This window comes from Protopterus annectens, chromosome 12.part0, assembly GCF_019279795.1.
Source record: "Protopterus annectens isolate FY-2018-M chromosome 12.part0, PAN1.0, whole genome shotgun sequence".
Lineage (NCBI taxonomy): Eukaryota > Metazoa > Chordata > Ceratodontiformes > Protopteridae > Protopterus > Protopterus annectens.
The window spans coordinates 221,840,025-221,863,123 of NC_056746.1; the positions used below are offsets into that span (position 1 = coordinate 221,840,025).

Below are 23,099 nucleotides of genomic sequence, written 5' to 3' on the forward strand. Positions count from 1 at the left end.
GAGAGTTCTTTTTATGGAAAACTCTCTTTCAGCTCACTTGAAAATTTGCATGTCTGCTTCCTTTTAGAGATAGTCTGGTATTGCTTCTCTTTTCACTTTCAGAATTTAGATAGCTGTCACGCAGGCTTCTTGGGTGAAGAGGATCATATCCAGAGGCAACACTACTCCATTTCATTCCAACTCCACCCCATCTTAGAAGGCTCTCCCAGATGTTTCACCCAACCAAACAAGAACTGCTACTCAAGAAATTTCTTAAATGCTACAAAAAAGAGCCAACCAACAGGGTTCATCGCACCAAAGATTCCTTTTAGTTCCCAAGAAAAACAAAGACCTCAGGGCAGCACTGGATCTCCATTACCTAAACACACATGTAAAGACAATGTTACAGATAGCCATAGTGTAGTACATTCTTTTGCTTCTCTGAAAAGGGGGCTGGATGTGCTTGACAGACATTTCAGATGCCTACTCCTACAGAAAGATCACAAGGCAGCCTAGAAAGTACCTACGCATCTGGCGGGGAGCTAATCATTACCAAGTCCAAGTCTTGTCTTTTGTCTCATTACAAACTCCCTGGGTGTTCACTAAATACATGTCAGTGGTAGTAGCAGGGCACCTCTACTTGCAAAGGTTCTGAGTGTTCCCATACCTAGAACACTTGCTATTTACTGAAAACACAAAGGAGTCGTAAATCCTAGTAACAGATTATTTAGTCTTCTTGTGTCGATCCTTGGGTATCTCTCAATTTCAAAAAGTCACATCTGGAACCAGTACGTTACTTGGGTTTTATAGGATGGCATTTGGATGCAGTTCTAATACTCCCAGAACTGAGGCTGACCTTTCTTCTGCAGGCATAGGAGATACTAAAGTCCATCACCAAACCTGCGTTATTCTGTCACCTTAGTCCTACATACAGGCTTCTAAATGAAGGCTCTTTAGTGGTTGCTTTTAGTTAAATGGTCGCATTCCACTCACTTTCTTTGCCTTGTCAGGTTGTTAACTATGTGCCATCATCACATCTGCTGGTGGGTAAATGTTCTTCTATTATCCAGTGGATGCCTTTTCTCCTACCGTTCCCCCAGCTACAATTTCTATGGATGTCCTCCCTCCTCTCATGTGGGAACATAGACCCCTTTAGAAGCCCATCTTTACATCAATGTTCATGAGATGCTGGCAGTTCTATTGTTACAGCCACTGCAGACATCCTGACCCAGGTTGTGATTTACATCCACACAGGCAGTTCATTTGGTATATGTCAACAAGCAAGAGGAAACTTGCCCCTACCCACTTTGCTGAGAGGCTGTAAGAGTGTGGCAGTGGCTGATGTCTTCACAGCATTTTTAATAGCTGTGCACATTCCAGTATCCTTGTGGACATGTTGAGTTGGTGCATCTTCATGCCTAGTGAGTGATTCTTCAACATGTCAGTGACGATGGAGAACTTCAGCCACTGGAACCAGCCTTGCTGTGACCTTTTTGTTTCTCCCAGCAATTCAAAATGTAGCAGCTGCTTTACTCGCTTCTCTCCACAGGGATAGTCTTTGGCCTTATACTTAACAAAACAAGCAGAATCACAGCAAACTGTTTGATTTTCCTTTAATTCAACACACTGGTACCTCGGCCATTCGCCTTCAACGGACAATATACAATTACAAATAACCACCTTTATATACAATGGTTCAAACCCCAATTAATACAATTAAATAACTAATTGAAAAATTGCATCTTGTTTAAAATACTGCATGCACATTTTTTTAAAGTACTACATGCACATTTTATTGAATACAGCCATCCTAAACATTTTGAATAACTAATTTTAAACTATTTCTAATATAAACTAACAAACAATTGATTAACTTTTTAAGAAATATATCTAACATTTATAACTAATATTTATAACAGAATAAGTGAGCATGACAGTAAAAACCTCATTAATTCATACATTTATAAATTAATAAATATGAAAAGTTTATAAATTTCATATATTTTCCTCAAGGTTAAGACCCCTAGGAAACGATGTTCCATAGTTGAGAATGAACTTACTTTCTAACTCATTCAACCTCCTCGCCTGTACTCCAGTATATGCCTTTCCATGGCAGTGGTAATCCTCATTGCTCCATTCTGTCCCGGACAGTTATGGTTCCCTTAACTATGGCCTTATCTATAACCACCATGGTCACTTAATACCAAACCAGATCTCCTTTCCCATGTGTCTGACGAGCCTCATCTGGACGTCAAGTCCCTCAGACTTGTTGCATGGTTTCTTCTATTCCATTGATGGTCAGAAATACATCCTTACCCTCAAGTGTTATCCTGATCTGCTTCTCGGAAACTTTTCCATGTGGAAAATCTACAAGACTAACTAGAAAAGATTTTCCCTTTGGATTATTGATAAAAGATTATACCCATTTTCATCTCCTCTTCTCTCCGTTCTCAGCTTATAGTGGACCTGTCTAGGGTAAGTTATTCTACAGTACAAGCTGAACTCTTTGCTATTTCCTATTATCTTTCTGGTTCATATTCATCTTCTGTAGCATCCTTGTAAATCTGCAAAGCTTTTATCAAAGGCGGTTTGTTTTTGAGACTGCCAGTTAAAGATCTGGTTCTGCCATAGGATCTTACTTTGATCTTGCAAATAGTAACACACCCTCCCTTTGAACCTGCTTCATCTTCATCCCTGAATTCCTTTCTTGGAAAACTGTTTCTGGTTGTAGTTACTTTAGCCAGGAGAGTTTCTGAGCTACACGTTTTGCCCTGCACATGACCTTATTTGATTTTTCACAAAGACAAAGTTGCGCTCAGGCCAAGACCAAATCGGTCTTAAACCAGTCTGTCCATCTAACTGCCTTTTTTTCCAAAGCATTGACTGAGGAGATTATATTTTGCATACTCTTGACATGCATCTCAACTTTTTTTTATCTACTTTTAACAATGTCTGCACTTACAGAAAATTTTTTTCTCTAATATCAAGCTAGAATCTAAAGTTTCCATTGAATTTGTATAGATGGTTTTCGGACTGCATAACCTTTATCTGCACTTCAGAGGGTTTTGTCCATGTCTTCCAAACCAAGAGTCCATCTCACTAGATCCATGACTACAACTGCTGTTTTTAGACACACTACCGTGGATGATATCTGTGCAGCAGAAACTTGATCTACAATGCACACATTTATCAAACATTGTAAGCTTGATTTGATATCAAGGTCTATAGCAGCTTTTGATTCTACAGTACTAAGGGGTATTTTGGCATGATGACACCCAGGATGCGAAGTAGCTGGGGAATCTGTCCCAACCATTTGAGATGGAAGGAGGGGACGCAGTATATAAACTTAACAGTAGATCCTTATTGTCTCTCTCCATCCATCTCAACCTTCAAAATTGTCATATGTTGTTCTCTGTTCTTCGAATAACCTAAGAGACTGATGTCTGAAGCCTAACCCATGGCCAAAGTTTTTTTTTTGGTTCATTATTCATGAGTATTTCTTGCTTAGCATTAGTGTGTGTGTGGGGGGGTGGGGGTGGGGGTGGGGGGCATTAGTGTTGGAGAACCTCTACCAAAGAAGTTGCTAGCTCAGATCCACCTCAAGGCAGATAACCCAACCATTCAAGGTGGACTGAGAGGGGCAACAAGGATCTGTCATAATGGTAAGTACATAACTTCCATTTTTGTCATGTGATAGTAAATTACTTTAATCAACAAAGTAGCCTTTAAACTGTATGGTGGCATATTGAGAAGCCAAAAATATGATGATTTGTGCAATATTATACATTGACTGGCCAGTAACATTAAAAAATGAGCATGCTGATTGGACAGCCCAAGCAGCGTGCCCATTGTAAATCAAGCCTGTACCAACAGAAAAAAGTCCGGTTGCTAAAGTACCACTGAGCGGCCAGACTTGTTTTTCTGTTGGGTATATATGGTAGATAAACATTAGTTTGAAGGAGAGAAAGTCAAACTGAAAAGTGTGTCATTATTTAGTAACTTCATTCCTCATAAAATTTGTAGTTTTCTGACATATCACTGTGGAACGAAGTCACTAAATAATGACAGGCATTTCAGTTTCAGACTTTTCTCCCCCAGACAATGCACAGTTATTCTCAAAGCTTTTTAAGTTTAAAAGAGCAACATTAACAGTTGATCTCCTCCTTCATTTATGGCTTTGTCTACATTTCTTGTAATAAGAAATTGAGAAGCACGTACAAGAACAAAGGAAATGCAAGTAAAATCAGGTACATTCAGCAAAGCTAAAGAAACCTGCCTCATTTTCCTTGTGTTTTCCCTTTGTCTACTCTCGTACCTCTAAACTCTACAGAGGTTAGTTGCTTTCTTCTTTTTTACAAAAAAAAAAAATAGTAGTGGAGATCTTCATTTCACAGTTGCTTGCTTTCCAAAGCAGTGATGTACTGTGCAAGTGTGGGAACTCAAATTCCATACACATGTGCAGTACATCATCAAAGTGGCAGAATCCAGAAACAGCATGGAAGAACACCACAGCGCTGTTCTACAAAGACATTATTTAAGAAAAGTAAGTCATTTCTTTCGTAAATAATCTTGTTGTATAATAGCAGTAACCCATAGCTGGATGTGGGTGATGGGGGATTTACCCACGGTTGATTTGTTTGGTCACTTGGACTTCACCTTTGTGAAAAAAACATGCCAACCTTGGATATATCCAGCATTAACTGCACCCACCCATGGGTTATTGCTAATAGTAGCTCAATGCTGTCATTTTCAAATCTTTAAAAAAAAATTAGCATACAAGAAAATATATTGGCTGAATATGACTTTCCCTCAGATGGGCAGTATGGTTTCTGACCTAAATATACCACTCAGTTATATTTGACAATTTCATAGATTTATTTTAGCATTGAGAAAGGTCATCCCACAGGATCTTTTTTTTTTTTCCCCCCTAAGTATGTTCTTCAGAGGGCAGATGGCCTGAAGTCCGTGAGATATGTAGATGGTGGTGTATTTGGCAAGAAGTGATGCAATTTTTGTTTTGAGTGTTTAATTTAATATATAGGTTAAGAGCTTAGGTAAAACTGTGGCTACTTACATAAGAAAGCTTGGATGCAGATAGTGAAATTTTGGTGTACTTAAAATTAATGTTGGTTAAGAGCTCCTGATCTGCTTTTTTAAGTGATTTCCTGAATGTAGAAAGGGATGATATTAAAGAACGGTTCATAAATGAGCAGTGGAAGATTGATGGTATGTCTTTTGGAAATGTTTTCCTTTTTTGTTCTTAATTATGTAGATTATTAACAGTAATATAGTAATACAGAAAATCCACTTGAGATTAAGGCATTGTGCTGGCAGCTAAGCGTCGGTATTTGCTGTTTATTTGGTTTAACTGGTATGCAAGTGCATTTTAAAGAAGAAATTAGCTAGGCTATGAACATTTAATTGGTTTATATACTCTAATATAATGTCTTAGATTGTCGCGTATGAATTTCCCTTTGTAATTGACTGTGTGGCTTATGAGAACCTTTTCAGTAACTGTTATTGTTGTACCTTTCATTTCTGAAGACATTTCGATATTAAACAAACAAAAGCAACTGTGTATTGTGATTTATCGCTGGGTACTGCTGTGTGATTTTTAGATTTTGTCACTGTAAGCAGGCTGTTTCTGTTTTGTTAATGTAACATCTTGAAATGTAAAGGTTTGCATACTGTTTGTGTTTTACATTTCATGAGTAATTGTGCAGTAGGACCATGGGTCAGTTTAAAAACTGTGCAGACAGTTTATTATGAGTGTGCTGTGTGTATTAGTTCATCAAGTTACTGCATGCAGAACAATAACGCCTTTAAACTGCATAGAGAAAAAGCAATTAACACTCTAATTTAACTACTGTTTTGCAGAGCGAGTCAGCTTAGACATTTCTGGCAGTGTATGGTTGCATTGCAAGATTCTTACTTGACATTTTCCTTCATAAGATCTGAAGACTGATGTAGTTTGATATTTACTTCACGAGGCAGTGATTTTCTTCTTTCATTTTATCCATTACAGTTGTTTTTATCATATTGACAGATGTCAATTTATTGGTTTTAACTACAACTTTTTTTTATCTGTGTGTTCACGTTTTGGATGTATTTGACAGCAGGCTGTAATGTCATACCATCAGCTGTGACTGAGCTGATGAGCAGAATTTATTAATGGGAGAAGTACCTGATGTTATTGTAAGAATAACTACTAGAATATGAATCTTAACACATGCGACTTGCAGCACAAGTAAATGGATGTTCAATCATCTGGCCTCATTTTCACAGCTTTCTATTGTCCCTGCACAGGGGTACTGTCGAGCTCCAGATGACAGACAAATAATATAAAATGAAAAGTTGGCACCATCACCTTCAGTTCTTTTTTACACAATTGTCTTTCAGACGTCTCCCAATGTGTACCACCCACGTGTTTCCAAAGTTCCCATTTGTGTTTTTTTTTCTATAGTAATTTGATTTCTAATCTACAGTGCAATGAAAAAGTATTTGCCCCTTCCTGATTTCTTATTTTTTTTTTGCATGTTTGTCACACTTAAATGTTTCAGATCATCGAACAAATGTAAATATTGGACAAAGATATCCCAAGTAAATACACAACGCAGTTTTTAAGTGATGATTTTATTTATTAAGGAAAAAAAAATATCCAAAACTACATAGCCCTATGTGAAAAAGTAATTGCCCCCTAAACCTAATAACTGGTTGTGCCACCCTTAGCAGCAACAACTGCAATCAAGCATTTGCGATAACTGGCAATGAGTCTTTCACATCACTATTGAGGAATTTTGGTCCACTCGTCTTTGCAGAATTGTTTTAATTCAGCCATATTGGAGGGCTTCCGAGCATGAACTGCCTTTTTAAGGTCATGCTACAGCATCTTACAAACTTTGACTAGGCCACTCCAAAACCTTCATTGTTTTGTAAGCCATTCAGAGGTGGACTTGCTGGTGTGTTTTGGATCACTGTCTTGCTGCAGAACCCAAGTGCACTTCATCTTGAGGTCACGAACTGATGGCCGGATATTCTCCTTCAGGATTTTTTGGTAGAAAGCAGAATTCATGGTTCCATCAATCGCAGCAAGTCGTTCAGGTCCAGAAGCAGCAAAGCAGTCCCAGACCATCACATTACCACCACCATGTTTGACTGTTAGCATGACTTTCTTTTTCAGAAATGCTTTGTTACTTTTACACCAGATGTAATGGGACACAGACATCCCAAAAAGTTCAACTTTTGTTTCGTCAGTCCATAGAATATTTTCCCAAAAGTCTTGGGGTTCATCATGATTTTTTTGGCAAAAGTGAGACGAGCCTTTATGCTCTTTTTGGTCAGTAGTGGTTTTCACCTTGGAACTCCGCCATGTATGCCATTTTTCCCAGTCTTTCTTATGGTTGAGTCATGAACACTGACCATAACTGAGGCGTGCAGATGTTCGTGTTTCACTGTTGCAGTCATTACTCTTGGGTTATCCTGCTGGCAGGCTAGCCTCAGTCGGCCAGAATTCCAAAGTCTAGGTCTGGCGTCGGTTGCTGTTGCCTCTTCCCTGACATCAGTGTGCCAGGGGTATAAAAGATGCAGCTGACGCCATTTTCTTCAGGCTTTCTTGCTGCGCAGTGCCCGAAGCAGAAGCAGTTCGCAAGTGCCGGTCGGCCGACTCCTGAGATTTTCAAATCCGAATTTCAGAACCAAAGTCTTCATTAAAGCTAAGTACCCCGTTGGGGAAATGTTTTTCTTGCTCCAGACCGATGTCAGAAAAAGTTAACGATTGTATTTCTTGTGGGAAGCAAATACCTCATAAGGATTTTCACTCTTACTGTATTCCTTGCCTAGGCCCTGATCACAATGTTGGTAGCTGTCAGTTTTGTGCTAGATTTAACCAACGCACTATTAAGCGTCAGTTCGATTTTGCATTTCATTACTTTGGCCGAAGGTTTAATTATATAATGCCTTCGGAACAGCCGACAACCAGAGTTTACAAAAAACACAAGGGCAAGGAAAAGGATAGGCATCCGAGGTCCAAAACCGACAACGAGGCCTCTGTTGGGCCAGTCGCCGGTTCTCAGTGAGGCGCTTTCGCAGCCCCTGGCGCCCGCTATCTCAGGGCCACAGGCAGCTTCCGACTCCCATGTGGAGCCGACTGGGCCTCTGGATACTCAAGGTATTGGACACTCGGAAATCATTCCCTCAGATGGGTCTGGAGCCGCTGAGCAGGCATTGGCTTCTGTGGGTGTCTTCAGACCTACGCAACTGCATATTAAGCCATCTTCAGTTTCAAAGACAAAGACTAAAGCAGCTCTAAAGACAAAGAAACAAGTATAGCATTCTCCTACTCAGACTTCCATGCCTAAAAAACAGATGCTCAAAATGGCCGAAGACCTAATTACTTTGATCAGGGGCTCCCATCCCCTTCCTCATAAGAGGCCTAGGCAAGAGACAGAGTATGATTCTTCTGATCATGTTTCTATTTCCTCCGATTCCTCTTCTGAACAGGATTATTCCATGCTTCCCTATGAGGATTCTGATGCTTAAGAATCCATTCCTTCAGCCTCTCCTCCTGAGGATTATTCTTTTGGGGAAACCCTGCATACCATGAGGGAGCATTTCCACTGGGAGAGCCAAGATTATTCTGAATCTAAGAAAAGGCTCTGAGACTTTCTGCTACTTTCTCAGCACAGACCCCTTGCTATTCCACCTGTTCTAGACATTGTAGATGATGTATTTTCAGAGTCCGGCCTGTCCCCTGACTCTTTACCCCCTGCACCTGCTAAGCCAGACAGATACTACAGGGTCCCGGATTCTCATAAATTCCTATATAAAAACCCCACTGCCGACCCAGAAACTATATCTCAGGGTCCCAAAGGGGTTAAAGCTTCCACTGCAAAAACCCTGTCCCCTCTGATAGGAATTCTAGGGCTCGAGACAGATGGGGGAAAAATGTCTACACTTCTGCTGCCTTGGCTGTAAGGGCTTTAAATGGTCAGTTTCATATGCTTAAATATCAGCAGTATTTAATGTCACTGCTTAAACAGAAATTGTTGACAAATACTGAATGTTCAGAGAACAAGGAATTGCAGGATTTATTGCATGCAGCTGAACAAGTGGGAAAGCATACTTTGCAATGTGGTTATGATTCACTGGAGGCCTCTTGCAGGGTCGCTGTTACAGGTTCTGTTATTAGAAGGCATGCTTGGTTAAAGGAACAGAATCTGCCTGATCATGTTAAAGCAAAATTATTAGATGCACCATTACAGCATGATACTTTGTTTGGTACTAAAGCAGAAGAGGTGTTGAAAAAAATGGAGGATAAAGCAAAATCCATGCAGACAGTCAAGGATTTCTTACAGGTACACCCACCCAGGTTTAGCAGGAACTGGCCTTCTAAAAATTGGTCCTTTCCAGTGTCAGACAGACCACAAAGAGGCAGATACAGGTGTCCCAGAGGCAGATCTCGGCCCCAAGGCTCATACAGGCCTAAACAATGGGGTGCTCCTACCTCCAAAAGCGGAGAAGACAAATCACAACCTTACAGGAAACGGTCCCAGTGACTTGCCTCTACCAGATCCAAGCACTTTTCTTTTGGCAGCCCCCTTGGGGGGAAAACTAGCACTTTTTTCATCAAATTGGCAAATGGTTACCCAAGACGAATGGGTCCTGAACATAGTGTCCCAAGGCTACAGGTTCCATTTTCACACTCTACCAAGGTCAAAAGGTATGCCAGACCTGCCGCGCAATCATTGGGAAGAGGCACAAAAACAAATTACAGCCCTCATGGACATGAGGGCCATTCAGCAAGTACCACAACAAGAGCAGGGGCAAAGATTTTACTCCAGACTTTTCCTAGTACCCAGAAAGAACAAAACCTGGAGATCAATACTGGACCTGTTTATACTAAATACGTTTCTGGAAGTTCCAAAATTCAGGATGTCTACTCTACAGCAGCTACTGCCCATGCTGGGCAAGAAGGCTTGGCTCGTAACTTTGGACCTAAAAGAGGCATACCTGCATGTCCCAATCAGACAGTCTTGCAGAAGATACCTCAGATTCATAGCTGGCTCAATGCATTACCAATTCTCTGCACTGCCCTTTGGCTTATCTACTGCGCCAAGGGTATTCACAAAATGCCTGGCACCAGTAATTGCGTTTTGCAGACAAAGAGGAATTCAAATATATCCCTACTTGGACGACTGCCTAATTCAAGCAGAGAACAAAGACATTCTTCTAAAGCATCTGGCATTTGTAAAAAGATTATTAATTCGCCTAGGGTACACAGTAAACGAAAATAAATCAAAACTAGTGCCCTCTCAAGAGATAATATTCCTGGGTGCAAGCTTAAATACAACTGCCCAAATGGCTTCTCATGCCAGACAAACAAAAGCAACTGACTTCTTACTTCAAGAAATTGGCAACAAAAACCCACTTATCTGCAAGGAAAATCCTGCAGGCCTTTGGTTTCATGGCATCCTGCATTCTACTAATTCCATATGCCAGACTGCATATGTGGAAAATACAATGGTATCTAAAAAGTGTTTGGACTCAGCATCGCAACAGTCTGGAGCTGTACAGTAATTGCACTCATTCCCTGCTTGCAACAGGAGTTTCGATGGTGGGCATAAGACTGTCACCACAACAAGGGTCTGCCATTCAGTTTACCCACAGCCAGACAGACACTGACATCATATGCATCAGATATGCCTGGGGGGCCCATATGGCAGGAAAATGTATTCAGGGCACATGGCCTGCAAACCAGATGCATCTTCACATCAATCAAAAAGAGATGCTAGCTGTTCAAAATGCCCTGACAGCTTTCAAGGACCTGCTTCATCCAGGACAGCTACTGATAAAGACGGACAATACTAAAGTCATGTGGTACATAAACAAGCAGGGAGGTACACATTCCTACCGCCTCTGCAGACAAACAATGACCTTATGGGACACAGCATTGGCTTTTCAAGTTCACCTGCAAGCACAATTCCTGCCAGGAAAAACAAATACTCTGGCAGACGAACTAAGCAGAAACCTCATGGATCCCCACGAATGGAAACTGGATCCACAAGTCTTCAGCATGATAATAAGGAAATGGAGATGCCCAGATATAGATCTATTTGCCTCCCATCACAACTACCAATTGCAGAGATTTTACACAAGGATTTATCACAAGCAAGCATGGAAAGTGGACGCCCTATCCTTCAGCTGGAAAAATCTAACAGTATATGCCTTTCCTCCACTGCCTCTCCTTCCCAAGGTACTCCTAAATGTCAGACAAGAGAAGCCAAAAATGATACTGATTGCACCAGACTGGCCACACCAACACTGGTACCCAATCCTAAAGAGCTTGTCTCAAGGTCTTGCATGGATATTGCCTCAAACGTCTCACTTGCTGACCCAACAAAACAATCAGATCCTGCACAGCCAACTCAGGACCTTAAATCTGGCAGCATGGCAGATAATGTAGCAATTCAGAACACTCCTCTTTCAAAAGCTGTTATGGATGTTATCTTGGAGGCCAGGAGGCCCAGTACCAGAAAATCTTATGCAGAAAAATGTAAGAGATTCTGTGCTTGGAACCAGGAACAAGACATTGACATGTGTGTACCAAATATCCCTCAGATTGTACAATACCTAACTGAGATGCCGAACAAAGGCCTTGATTTCTCATCAATTAAGATTCATGCTTCTGCCATTTCAGCCCATTACAATACGGAACCACCTATCCTTTTCTCATCCTTTAATAAGGCAGTACCTCAGAGGGGCCAAAAACAATTAGGCCTCCAAGGGGAGCACCAGTTCCAGCCTGGGACCTCAGTTATGTTTTGGAAAAACTCACACTGTGCCTCCCTTTGAGCCAGCATCAACAGCAGATATATAAAATTCTTATCCTGGAAAACAGCTCTGCTCCTAGCAATAACCTCTGCAAGGCGAGTCTCGGAGTTACAAGTACTCATGGCTGTGGAACCTTTTATCATTTTTCATCCAGACAGGATTTCTCTGAGGACAAACCCTACATGTATGCCTAAGGTGGTGTCCAGTGTGGCCCACAACCAAACCATTCACTTGCCTACCTTTTATCTAAATCCACAGAACAAGGGTGAGAAAATTCTGCATTCTTTGGACATGCACAGGCAGTTATGCTTCTACTTGGACAGAACTAAAGCTTTCAGAAAGACTGAGTAACTTTTAGTGTCATATGCTGCAGAATCACAAGGAAAGGCTATCTCAAAACAGACTATTACTAAATGGATAGGCCATTGCATCCATTTCTGCTATTTTCAATATGGCAAATCAGTGCCTAAGGGCATTAGGCCTCATTCCACCAGAGCAGCAGCCACTTCAGCAGCCTTCCTCAGAGGAGTACCAACCAAAGATATCTTAGAGGCTGCAACTTGGAGTTAAGTGCACACTTTCACAAAGCACTACCACTTACCTCTTTACTCTAAGTCCAGAGCAGGCTTTGCCACTGCAGTTCTGCAGGGCCTCATAGCCTCTCTTAATCCTGTTTAGCCCAGCCACCCATCCTCAGCTTTAGGATTCAACCCAAGAGTAATGACTGCAACAGTGAAACACGAACATAGTACAGTTGTGTACTTACCATAAATGTAGATGTTCGAGTGTATTTACTGTTGCATTCCAGGTTATCCACCCTCCATCCCCCTTTTCTTTGCTGGGACTTAGCTGCACTTCTGTATCCTATATAACCTATTTGGTGTATTTGCTTGTAGATAAAGGAAATGTTATTTTTGTGCATGCATTTTTATTGGCATATTATTCAGCCTACCAATTTTGGGGGCACCTGACATCTGTGGCAAGAAAAACTGAAGAAAATGGCGTCGTCTGCATCTTTTATACCCCTGGCGCACTGACGTCAGGGAAGAGGCGACAGCAACCGACGCCAGACCTAGACTTTGGAATTCTGGCCGACTGAGGGTAGCCTGCCAGCAGGATAACCCAAGAGTAATGACTGCAACAGTGAATACACTCAAACATCTACATTTATGGTAGGTACACAACTGTACTTTCTTTAGATGTTGTTCTGGGTTCATTTGTGACCTCTTGGATGCGTCATCACTGCGCTCTTGGGGTAATTTTTGTAGGCTGGCCACTCCTGGGAAGGTTCACCACTGTTCCATGTTTTCTCTGTTTGTGGATAATGGCTCTCACCGTGGTTCATTGGAGACCCAAAGCTTTAGAAATGGCTTTGTAACCTTTTCCAGACTGATAGATGTCAGTTACTTTGTTTCTCATCTGTTCCAGAATTTCTTTAGATCGCGGCATGATGTCTTCCTTTTTGGGATCTTTTGGCCTACTTCACTTTGTCTGACCAGTTCTGTTTAAGTGATCTTTTGATTCAGCAGGTCTGGCAGTAATCAGGCCTGGGTGTGGCTAGTGAAATTGAATTTGCCTTTCCCAAAAATTTGATTAACCACAGTTACTTCATGATTTAACAAGGGGGGCAATTACTTTTTCACATACGGCCATGTAGGTTTGGATAGTTTTTTTTCCTTAATAAATAAAATCATCACTTAAAAACTGCATTTTGTGTTTACCTGGGTTTTCTTTCTCTAATGTTTACCTTTGTTCGATCTGCAACATTTAAGTGCAACAAACATGCAAAAAAAAAAAAGTAAGAAATCAGGAAGGGGGCAAATACTTTTTCATTGCACTGTATTAGATTTGTAACTTGGAGATTTTTGGGGGTAAAGTTGTCAACATTTTAATCTAGAATTAAGGACATAAAATAATTCAGCAAAAGGCCTTAAATTAGGTGCACATTTAAAATATTGGTACTGTTAAAGTGGACATTTTTGGAAAAGTTCTAAGTTTAGGCAGGGTGAAGGAAATTTATGAGTCAAAATTAGGGGGCAGTTGAATTGATGCATTCCTGTGAAATGTTAACATTGAGTGTACTTATGGCCAGCAGATGCTACTAAAGGGTTCCCACTTTCATAGTCTTCTCTACCTTTAGACCTTCATTTAATGTGTGTGTGTGGACTCTGCAATTCAGTCGTTTGAAAAGAAGCACAAAGAGTTAATTTTGAGCACCTTTTCAAGAGCATAAAAAGCTTTTCTTTTTAGGACAAGGAGGACGAAGGGCGAGCACATGGATACCAAGTGCCCTATTAAAATGTAGAAAAAAAATAATAGCTAAAGGTTGTGTGTGTGGAACCTTTAATGCCTCTCTTCAGTCTTGTTAGGATTTGAGGGTATCAGCTCCTCAGGGGAGCACGCAACCTCTGCTCCATCTCCTTCTTTCATAATCCAGACATGCAGAAAACCCTTCAAAGGCTTACAACAGAATACTAGAGTCATAATCACACTATGCCTGTCTAGAAGTAATTGCTGTATCACAACAGGGCATCAGGTTGCAGACACATACCAGCTTGTTTCTGTTACATTAAACTCTCGGTTAACCGGAACTCAAGCAACTTGAGAAAAAAATATTGAAGAAATGCAGTACATTTTCATGTGTTGCACTTTGTTTTCCCCCACAGAAACATACCTTAGGTTTTAGAGTTCTAGCGTTTTAAAAAGAAAGATAGGAATAAATTCCCTCTTGCCCCAGCCTGAGAACAAGTTAGACCAAACAAATAGCATAGGGTACGGTTTTAGTCAGGACTATTTTTAATAGTAACTGTCAAGCAACCAGAAACTACAGTTATCTGGTATCTATCAATCCCCATGGGTGCCTGTCAACTGACAGTTTATTGTATTTACAGAATCTGATGATGATTGATTGATGGTGGTGATCAGATTTTGCTCAGGAGGATATGGGCCCTGGGGGAAAACTTTATTTTTTGCAGAGGAAAGCCAAACAGGTTCTGCATCCCAAGCTGCACCTGCCAGACCCAACACTTGCCTTCTAGTTAGACATTTTTCAAACAATATGTGGTGATATGGCTGCAGAACCTAATGCCACCTCCAGTTCCTGTTGAGCCTTTCATTTCTGGGATGGTTTGCAGTCAATGAGGCGGAGAGAACCATCCCCTGAATTTTCATCTAACTTCATTGACGAAGAAGGCAACTTGGCCTGTTATACTTTGATCCAATTGACTCTTGACTGCATTTGTTCAGCTCCCCTCCTGGGAATCTTTAAATTTAATGAAGGAGCTTTTTAACTGTGGGACAAAGGAGCTTCTTTTTGACTCCCATAAGTATAAAATTGACTAACTGTTGATTGAAGAGCTCAAGATGGTTCTTGTTTCTCCACTTAAGTAGTTATTTCAGCGATGCCTTTTAGAGAGCCTTGCTAGAGCCTAGCTTGTAGCCACAAGCACCAAGTCTGAGTGCTGTATTGGGTGAAGGAGAAATTGGAATATTTACACAAGAGTTTAGTGGCCATTCTGTTCCCATTTCTTTCAAGTAGACTGAGGATCAGGACTGGTGCTTGCCAGCAAAGTTACAGGAGTATAGGAACAGTACTACACTCTCACAGAAACCATAAGATGTGTTACTGAATGACAGTTGTGGCAAGAAAATCTATACTACCACCACTCTAGGACTAAATGCTACAGTTTCTAGGTGACATCATAAAGCATATAGAAGGTAATCCCTTATGCAACACCTATCCAGCCTATTGCAAACAGCCTTGAGAGTTGCTAAGTATGCTATTAAATTTCACTACAACAATCCTTTTATTTTTCTCACGCCAGTGTTGCACAAGACTCTGTCAGGTGGTGTAGGGGGGGTTAGCCAGGCCGACCAGAAAGTGTGCAACTTGTAATTAGTAAAATTATCGCATATATTTATGGCATCAGTGAAATTTCAGTGTTTCATACTGCTGCTATTGCATGTCCTCATTCATGCTAAGTTGAAAAGCTTTCCCTTAAAATGTCAATGCACCTCATATGAACTATTCTCGCACCTCATATGAACTATTCTCCTCCTTTTTTGCTTTTTCCTTTCTTGTCTCATCTTCAAGATTATCTCTACTAAACATACTGTATGAACATCAATCAAATGTTACAACCTGCTCTACTTTTAATCATGTCTAAACCACTGTGCTTATGTAAATATCTTATGCAATCGTATGTTATTGTCTGCTATATTTTTATAGCTGAATGTGTAAATGTCTTATGTGTATAGTATGTTAGCAGTTGTTCTGGAGCTTTTCTTCCTGGGACTCCGCTGAAAACAGACAGCTCTGTCCAGTCGGATTTTCCTGGTAAGCAAATGTAAAATACAATAAATACATTGATTTCATAAATTGATGGTATTCATTGATTATATAGTGCAAACCCGTTACATATTACAGTTATTTATGTATGTTTGTTTATTCGTATATGTGTTCGTTGGTCTTTCTAGCAGGTGAAGTGAATTATTTGCTCTTCTTTATTTAGGTCATTGCTGCAGTAATCTTAATTATTGGGGACTTAGCCGCAGGTGGTCTCAAGTATCTGTCCCAACTTCTACAGCTTAAAATTTTTCTCGCTTAGTGAAGCTGACTACCTCCAACTGGGATGTACAAGTTGCTGTGTTTTGCTTCGTCTTTGCAAACATCAGGTTAAGATGCCTGTAAAGCATTGTGATTGTAAAAGGGCCAACTTGTTCAGTAAAATTTGGTGAAAATTGAAAAAAATGTGATGTACTTTACTCATATTCTGTCATATGTCGAATTTTGTGTATATATATATATATATATATATATATATATATATATATATATATATATATTGCATTTTATATTTGTGCTGTGATTTTAAAATCAGATTCATGCAACTTGATAAGGCTGTGATTAACTAAGTCACTGTTGGTTGGTATGTGTTGTGGGGCACACCATGCAGTTAGGTGTCTTCTCACACTTAAATTCTGTTATGTGCAAGTTTAAAAAGATGGATGAATTAGATTAATTTCCTTTTTTTGTGGTCATTGATGGTCCTGTTTTAAGGAATAAGCTAATCATCTACAGGGTTATAATTACAAGGTTAATTGTGTAGAGGTCACAGAGAATGTTTTTCTACTTGAAGTAGCCATTAAATCCAGAATTGTTAGAGCTTGCCAACTGTTTATATTGGAAGATAGTGCTGTCTTGATACAGTTTCAGATTTTTTATTTGTTCCTGACAAGCATACTGCAGGTTGCCCAAATATTTATTTGCCTTGCAGTAAAAGAACATGTAGTATATCCTGTCTCTGTCAAGCCTAGGCTCTGGCTTTGCATAATGTTATCCATGTTTGTATTGTAGGCCCCGATATCGAAGCACCTCAGTCACTGCTATGTTATCTCTGTGTGAGCAGCTTGCACAGCTGTTACAGTTTGCAGCTTGGTTACATAATGAAAATGTGAAGACTCACTTCATAGCAGCCTTTCTTAAGCTATGATTTTGTTTTATGCAAGCAGCTAAATAATGTGTAATAAACTGCCACATGATTGTCTTTGTAGTGAATTAACACATGCCCTGCAGGAAGAGAGAGGCATGCTGCCAACTGTCAATTACCATGGGAAGTGGATTAATTATAAAGATGACCTGAGGTTGGGATTATTGTGCTTTTGAAATGAGTGTGTGCATTTATGGAAATATGTTTATTACTCTTGGGTGTCTCTGATTGCCCTAGGGATTGATTTTGTTTTTAAACACGGTTTAAGTTTGTATGTGAAGTTTTATGTTCCTGGATTGAAGTAGTTCTGTTAAAAATACTCCATTCATTTTGTGGCCACGGGTGACTTGAGCCTATTGCTTTTACAGTTGCTGTTTTAGTTCAGGAAAAAGTCAATTTGACCAGCTTACATGTCTTGTTGTAAAACAGATAAAAGTATATATAGTATATAAAGTGTAAAAGTGTATGTAGTAAAACTGAGAAAAGTATATATAGACTTTTTTAAGACTTATTCAGCTTTAAGACCGATTCAACTCCAGAAAACTCAGAGTTCCCCAAAACAAGTATTAGGACTTGGAAACAAGAGACTCTGTGGTTTTCTCTCTTGTAGATGGAATCCATCCATCCATGCATCCACAACCCCTTTTTTCCATTTTTGCACATGGGGTTGGGGTGTTACTTCAGCAGTGACAATCTAGAGCCAAGGTTTATACTGCCGGGTGGCTAGCCCTGCCGCACTAGATCTTCCACACCACACTCGCATGCACATTCGCACTTATGGCCAATTTAGAGTGGCCAATCCATCTACTGCATGTCTTTGGATTATGTGAGGAAACCCACACTAACACAGGGTGGACATGCATACTCCACATCAACGGCAGGCCAGCCGAGAATCGAACCAGGTAGCCTCTTGCTGTGAGGCAAATATGCTGTTCACTACTGTGCTGCCCTTGCCAGCAAATCATTAACATTCAGAACTAGCTGATCTAACTAAGGATCTGGAGGATTATTTTCTGAAGGCTAGGACATACAGACCGACACGATTCTGTCACATTGAAAAAATTAGAAAATACAAAAGTGAAGTACGTTCACTAGTTTTTTGTTTTTTTTTTCCCTATAAGTAATACATACCTCTCGACGTGCAGACATATAAAACAGGAACAAAGGTCCTTGAAATGTAGGAACATCCAGCTAAAAATCTAGACATCTAATTAGCATAGAATTTGAATACCAAATAGGACAAAAGTCTTCCAGTAGGAATGTGGAATACTACTCAAATACATTTAAAAAAGAAAGCTGCAAAAATTATGGAAGCAAATAGAAGTGCATTAGCAAACGGGATAAAACCTGTAGACTTTATTGAACTGTCTTGCAAAATTCTAACACATAATGTACTTTATTTTTCCTTCAGAAAAAGGCAGTTGTAAGATGTGTCCAGTTTAAATTATTGTTCCCACTAGTTACGTTAGTCATATAGTGTGTTTTTGTGCACTAGAAACTTCAAAAATCACGTGATAGGGGAGATTTGGAAAATTATGGAAAGGGGTAAATCAAGTCTGAAAGTAGGGGCGTACCATCCAACAATAGGGACATCCTGTGCAGGGGTAAATCAGGCCTGAAAATAGGAGTGTTCCTTGAAAATAGGAACAATTGAGAGGTATGAAATAAGCATTTTTTCTGTGATTATTCTATTCCCTTGCTCCTGTAAGAATAGCTCATTATCTAGCTGCCTGTACTTCCCACTAAAATTAATTATGTATTTGCTTACCAGGTGTCAGTCACCAAATCTTACTCATTCTCCAACATAACACTTGTCTCTGTTTAGTCATCCATTTGATGGATAAGGTTCTGTTCTACATCTTTCATTTTCCCTCTCACTAATGTACTTTTCATTAGTACACATGCATTCATCTGTTGTGGGTTTGTGTAGTGGTTAAAGGTGTTTACCTTACAGGCAGAAGATACAGGGTTTGTTGTTCACCTTTTGTCACTCTGGATACTGTCTAGGAGTGCAATAGTCTGCAGACTGAATTGCCTAGCATACCTTTCTACCTTTAAGCCAAAAAAATCTGGACAAAGCAAAAATAACGGGAGGGCAAAAGTCGAAAATCAGGGGCATATTTTAAATATTGCTTTTACAAACTTAGAAAGTTAGTTGAATAATAGGTTTTACATTAGCATTAATTTTTAAAAGGATATCAAATTTGAAACTCATATGATATTTAGTGACTTTGGTCCTCAGTCACTTGCCACAATATTGCACAATTTATGAGGCACAGACCTAAAATATAAGGCAATAATTTGGACAGTTCAGGTATGATGCCTAGTATTTACCTGCAAACCTTATAAATTACAGGGTAATTTGTTCCGTTTTCCCTGGGTTGAGGTGAAAGGATTTGTGAAACATTTGGAAGCACCCATCTTTCCCTGGTAAAAGCAGTGTACATCACTTCATAGTATATAGAAGCATATGAAGCCTGTTACAATGCACACTTTAAGTTCATGTATATTGTTCCATGAACTTTGCAGTTAAAAGATGAGCACATTGAAAAAGCAGGCATCTTGGATACATGACACAAAATGAGCTACACAAACAGCAACCCCCCCCCCACGCACGCACACACACACACACACACATTGTATACAAATCAGAAAATATGAGGCCACTGGGCTCTGTGGCCATTTACACCTTACCTGGTCTAGACCTTGCTCTCCTTTCTCAAAGGGTGACAGGCTAGTAATGCCAGAGGTGATTTTGTAGATACAGGTCCAGTTGTCTTAACTCCCTTTTGAAGGAAAAAATGTTGCGTTATTTTGCAGTGGAAATTTGTTCCAGAGAAGGGGTAAGCATTATACTTCTCAACTGTCGGGATTTTCGCATAGTTTCCGGATGTTTGTCTTATATTTTTGGTCTGTTTCTCCTAAACTAAACTCCTAAAATTTGTTTTGGCAAATAACTAGCAAATCACTGAGGACTAAAATCAGAAAATAATGGCAGACATTTGCGTTTCAGACTTGATATCCTTCAGAAAATACATGCTAATGCAAAACTTGTTCTATCAACATTCTAAGATTGTAAGACCAATATTTAAAGTACCCCTATTTTTGGGCCTTTGTCCCCCTCATTATTTGTGGCTTTGTCCAGATTTCTTGCTGTTTGACAGGTATGGTAAGTATTGTGTGATGAATCCATTCAGAGTTTTGTTGACGTGCTGAAGCAGGTTTAGATCCTTGGTGCTGATGTTAGTGGGGCTGTCTGATTTGTGGAGATAAGAGGTCTTGAACTACCAGATCCTTAATAGGCCAAAAAACAAAGGCATAGATTACCCTAAGTAGTCTCTAATGCACTGAATACAAGGGCATGGTTTCCAGCCTCTGCTAATAGTTGTCTTTCAAGTTTGTGATCTTTTTAGTTAGGAGCCTCTAAGGTCTTTCCATTTGCTTGAGGAGCCTAGTAAGATGCATCCAAAAGTGGGCATTTTGTTTGATAGGTCTGCACAGTGCAGAATATAGTGGGTTAAGAACATCTGTGGCCGTAGATGGAATACCCTTTACAAGCAGTTGCACCAGGTATAGGGACCTCTTAACCACTGTTCCAACATGTAGGGCAAAAGCAAGGGATTTATCTACTCATGTTCCAAGGTCGGTCAGAACACTTAAATTCTGAAGTGGGGTGTTGCTTGCATTGTAAAGTGGTTGGAAGGATTGTTTGCCATATGAGACAGTGTTGCACTTCTTAGCATTTACTTTAAAAATAAATCAAACTGTGTAACCACTAATACACTCACACACGCACACACGCACACACACACTGGCTGAAGTTTTAAAATCCATCAAATATTACAAGATGTTAAATCCAGAGTTGTTGCACTAAGGAATTCACCCCCCAGCTTTCCTCACACTGAATTTAAATAAACTCATTTGCACAGTTGTGGGATAAAGGATGACCACCAGGAATAGACGAAACTCATAACATTCAGTAATCTCTCTATCCATTTCAGGAACCTTGGAACATCAGTGACATAGTATTCAACTGAATGCCGCCAGCACTGGGAAATGAAATTGCTTTTGACAGCCGAAAAAATCAGCACCATAGATTTTGCATACTCTACATTTTGCAGTTTCTTTTAATGCTGGCCTTAAAGATCACCTACAAATCCTCAACTCTAATCATTTTGGCTTTGTGAAAGATCTTGATGTTCATCATGTTACACTGCTGCAGTCATTACACTTGGGTTATCCAGCCATCAGGCGGTCCCGCAGTCGGCCAGAGTTCCAAAGTGTTGGTCCGGCGTCAGTTGCTGTCGCCTCCTCCCTGACGTCAGTGCGACATGGGTATACAAGATGCAGCCGACGCCATTTTCTTCAGTCTTTCTTGCCACGCGGTGCCCGAAGCAGACGCAGTTCGCAAGTGCCGGTCGGCCGACTCCTGAGATTTTCATTCCGAATACAGAACCAAAGTCTTCTAAAAAAGCTAAGTACCCCGTTGGGCAACTTTTTCTTGCCTCAGACCGATGTCAGTAAAAGTTAATGACTATTTCTTGTGGGAAGCAAATACCTCATAAGGATTTCCACTCCTATTGTATTCCATGCCTAGGCCCTGACCACGGCGTTACTGGTTGTCGGTTTTGTGCTACGTTTAACAAGCGCACTATTAAACATCGGTTTGATTTTGCCCGACATTATTTTGGTAGAAAATTCAATTACACCATGCCATCGGAAATTCCGACTACCACAATGCATAAAAAGCGCAAGAAGTACAAGCATCCGAGGCCCAAAACAGACGACGAGGCCTCTTCTAGGCCATTCACCGGTTCTCCGGTTTTCAGCGAGGCGCCTACGCAGCCCCTGACGACCGCTTCCACAGTCTGCTTCCAACTCCCACGTGGAGCTGGCTGGGCCTTCGGACGCACTAGGCCTTCAGTTTACCGATCCTAAACCTACAGAGGAAACTGAAGTAGCTGAGCCATCCACAGCTACAGAGGGTGTTTTCAGACCTACCCAGTTAACTATTAAACACTCTGTTAAGTCTAATCCCCCCTTAAAGGCTAAGAAACAGACACAACTCTCTCCAGGACAGGCTTCCATGCCTAAGAAACAAATGCTAAAAATGGCCGAGGACCTAATCACCCTGATCAGGGGGTCCCATCCCCTCCTGATAAAAGGCCCAGGCAGGATGCAGACTAAGAATCTTCTGACCAGGTGTCCATTTCCTCTGAATCTTCCTCGGACCTAGGATATTCTTTACCCCCTTATGAGGATTCTGATGCTGAGGAATCAATTCCATCAGCCTCTCCACCTGAGGATTGCTCCTTTGGGGAGATCTTACATACCATGAGAGAGCATTTCCATTGGGAAGGCCAGGATTACTCAGAATCCAAGAAAAGACTCTGAGACTTCCTTTTATTGCCCCAACACAGACCCCTTGCTATCCCACCAGTTTTAGACATTGTGGATGATGTGTACACTGAATCCAGTTTGAACCCTGACTCCTTACCCCAGCCCCAATTAAACCTGATAGATATTAGAGTCATTTCTGTACAAAAGCCCTGTTGCTGACCCTGAAACTATTTCTCAGGGATCCAAAGGGATTAAGGCCTCATCAGCAAAAAACCCAGTTCCCTCTGACAGAAATTCCAGAGCATTAGACAGATTGGTAAAGAAGGTATATACATCTGCAACTTTAGCAATGAGAGCCTTGAATTGTCCGTTTCACATGCTAAAATATCAGCAATTTTTGATGTCTCAGTTGAAACAAAAGATGCTTCCAGATTCAGACCCTCCTAACTTAAAAGAAATGCA

The 23,099-nt window shown here is 40.4% G+C and overlaps 1 protein-coding gene across 9 annotated transcripts in view; it reads left to right on the forward strand.

Moving 5' to 3' along the window:
- The window catches only part of LOC122816469 (myosin phosphatase Rho interacting protein), a 3,136,467-nt gene that overhangs the window by 779,260 nt on the left and 2,334,108 nt on the right, over positions 1–23,099 (forward strand). The window lies entirely within an intron of this gene.